Raw genomic sequence first — 3,213 nt, 5'->3', positions numbered from 1 at the left:
GAGACCTCGGTGGGCAGAAAGGAACCGGGGTTGTCTTGGGCCAGGCAGGGCGGGTAAGTTGCGGTAGGGGCCCGGTCCGTGCGGGGCTGCTAAGGAAGAGGCTGCATGATGCGGTAGTCCCCCGAGCAGAGGTCGGCGGCCCCCGAGAAGCCAGATAGTCGGAGGGAGAGCATCTGGAGCGGCCAAGTAGGTCGGGGAAGGGCCGCGCCGGAGGTCTGGCCCCGCAGGTAGTCATGTTCCGTTCGCCCCCGGTACAGCTTCTGGGCTTGCACCCTGCGTCCGTCTGCGGTACCTCGAGAGGATCTGGGCGGGGGCTAGGGGCGGGCGTGCCGAGGAATTACTCCTTCGGCCGCTCGCCCTGCCCCTCCCCCCGTCCACTCTCTCCTTGGAATATACTCTTAAAAGATTTCGGATGGAATTCTTTGGAGAAATGGGTTTCCTGGAGTGTCAGATGATCATTGATCTTGGATGTTTCCGAAACACTTATTTAGGCATCAAACCAACAAGCTTAAATAAGTTTATTTTAATCTCTGCAGCGCCTAGATCCATCCTTAGCACATAGTAGGCCCTAACTGGTATCCACTTCCCTCGGCCTCTCACCGTGCCTGGCCTCTGTTAGACGTCTTTATCTGGATGTCCTACACATAACTCAACATGTCTTCATTGGTTCTCCATTGCAATTAAAGCATGACTATCCTCCAAAGCTAGAAACATGAGAATCGTGTTTAACAAATTGGGAATTTCATTAATTCAACAGATATTCTTTTATTACTTGCCATTCTACCAGGCTCTCTGCTGAGAGCTGGGGGGAATACAGTGAGAGTTGGGGAACAGAACAGAGATGGTCCTAGTCTTTTTTTTTTTTTCCCATTTGTGTTGTCACCAATTGTTTTTGTTTTTTTTGAGACGGAGTCTTGCTCTGTTGCTCAGGCTGGAGTGCAGTGGCATGATCTCGGCTCACTGCAACCTCCGTCTCCAAAATTCAAGCGATTCTCCTGTCTCAGCCTCACAGTAGCTGGGATTACAGGCCCGCACCACTGCACTTGGCTAATTTTTGTATTTTTAGTAGAGAGGGGGTTTTACCATGTTGGCCTCGGCCACCCAAAGTGCTGGGATTACAGGTGTGAGCAACAACGCCTGGCCTTAGATACTCTTTAACTGATCTGAGGGTAGACTAAATTTTCTCTGATAGTACTTTGGATGATTCCATCTTCACTTGATTTGACATGCAGTTTTGTGTGTGTATGTGTGCACGTGTGTGTGTGTTTTGTTGCTTTTCTTTCCATAGCATTCTGCCTTGTTTTCACTAGAAAACAACTCCCTTTGGTAATGTGATCTTTCATCATACTATGATTTAGGAAAACCGGCATGATTGGATTTGACAATAAATGCGCATGTGTAAGCTGTGAGAAAAACCCAGAATCGTACATAGAAAACCTTTCCCCAAACTAAGAGAGAGCCAAGAGACCAAAGAATGACTCAGACAAGTCCAGCTTGGGAAATAGATACACTAATAAGTTTATGTATTACAAGGCACTCCTGAATGGCAGCAGGACAACTTTAGAAATTCGTGCTGCCCTTTGTTTATAAAATGTTTTTAAGTTGACTCTCTGGCTCATTGCCTACTGTGTTTAAGCCATGAGACTGTTTTTCTTGGTAGGTTCTCAGATACTCTCCGGATGTTTGGGTTCTCAGGGTCACTTGCTCTTCAGTTGAGTACCATGGCCTTGGCTCACCTCCTGTCCTTCAGGATTCAGGCAGCATACAAACCCCCTCCACTACATAAGCATATATGTCAATTGGTGGGAGCAGAAGTATGCAGGTGCAGGCTTGCTAATAATTTCATGCCAAGTGGCCAGAGTGGCCATAGTTCAGTGGCCATAAGCATCATTCACTGGGTTTTAGTGGTAGACTAGAGGATGCAAGATAAGTTAGTGAAGAGAGGTGGTTCTTTTTTTTTTTTTGAGATGGAGTTTCACTCTTGTTGCCCAGGCTGGAGTGCAGTGGCATAATCTTGGCTCACTGCAACCTCCGCCTTCTGGGTTCAAGCAATTCTTCTGCCTCAGCTTCCCAAGTAGCTGGGATTACAGGCACTCACCACCATACCCTGCTAATTTTTGTAGTTATAGTAGAGATGAGGTTTCACCATGTTGGCTAGGTTGGTCTTGAACTCCTGACCTCCGGTGATCCACCTGCCTCAGCCTCCCAAAGTGCTGAGATTACAGGCATGAGCCACCTTGCCCAGCCTGGTTGTTTGTTTGTTTTTTTACTGTTTTGGATTCTTAAATGTTTCTAGTTTTTCCACAAACAACACTGGTTACTATTATATGTGAAATTGTTGGGTCAAAGAGTATTGTAACATTTAAACCTTTCATCAAATTTTTAATCAAATCAAAGCTATTGCCAAATTGCTTTTATGGAGCTTTTACCAGTGTACACTTGAGAGAGCTATATGAGAGTACCTCTTTTCTCATACGCTTGTCAACCTAGTGTACTATCAAACTTTGTTATTTGCTTATCTTACTGTGTTACTGGTGAAAACATGTCAGGAGTCCCCCAAACCACCCCTAAGTTTGATGATTTGCCAGACTTATAGAATTCACTATGTAGTTGTACTCACAGCTATGATTTATTAAAATCAAAGGATACAAAGCAGTCACTTTAACAAGGTTAAAGTTCTCATGGTTTTGATCCCAGCGGAGTCACACACTTATCTGTTTATTCCCCCAGCAACTATTGATAGCAGGTGTGAAATGTTGTCTATCCGGGAAGTATGTTAGAGACTCTGCCCGGGCTCTTTATTGGGGACTGGTCACATAGGCCACCTCTGCCTGACATGTACTAAAATTTTAAGACTCCCAGAAGGAAACAGGTGTTTATGATAGACCAAATTGTTTGTATGAACAGTTTAGGCACCTTGAGCCACTTTTTATCTGTCTGGAAATTGTGGGAACCCTCCTGAAATCTGAGTTCTTAGACTCCAGCCAAGGGCCCTTAGTTATCAGCCTTTCTAATGATAAATAGCCATGCCTGGCTATGCCAACACTTTCCTACACAACGTGGCATATCTCTTTGTTTTGTGTTTCCTTAATGATTAGTGAAGTCAAACATCTTTTAGTTCCAAAAGCTTTGCTTTTATTTATTTTTTTAATGATTTGTCTGTTCTTTTTGATTATTTTTCTATTTGGTCTAAGTGATTAATTTTTTTGGTAT

General features: G+C 44.5%; 1 protein-coding gene across 11 annotated transcripts in view; it reads left to right on the top strand.

Annotated features, from left to right (window-relative positions):
• The window catches only part of CASP8AP2 (caspase 8 associated protein 2), a 29,443-nt gene continuing 26,230 nt past the window's right edge, over window positions 1-3,213 (top strand). For 6 of the 11 annotated variants that reach the window (XR_001818550.2, XR_001818549.2, XM_017506788.2 and 3 more), the window contains exon 1: window positions 1-227. The gene's annotated coding sequence lies outside the window, so the exon portion shown is untranslated. Of the gene's footprint in view, window positions 231-3,213 lie in introns of all 11 variants that reach the window. The other 5 variants (XM_037730795.1, XM_017506786.2, XM_037730793.1 and 2 more) reach the window with 4 other exon arrangements.

The sequence above is a fragment of the Cebus imitator genome, unplaced genomic scaffold (genome assembly GCF_001604975.1).
Source record: "Cebus imitator isolate Cc_AM_T3 unplaced genomic scaffold, Cebus_imitator-1.0 Scaffold359, whole genome shotgun sequence".
Taxonomy (NCBI): domain Eukaryota; kingdom Metazoa; phylum Chordata; class Mammalia; order Primates; family Cebidae; genus Cebus; species Cebus imitator.
Note: the sequence above shows the minus strand (reverse complement) of the source record. Positions and strands in the feature narration are given on the sequence as shown.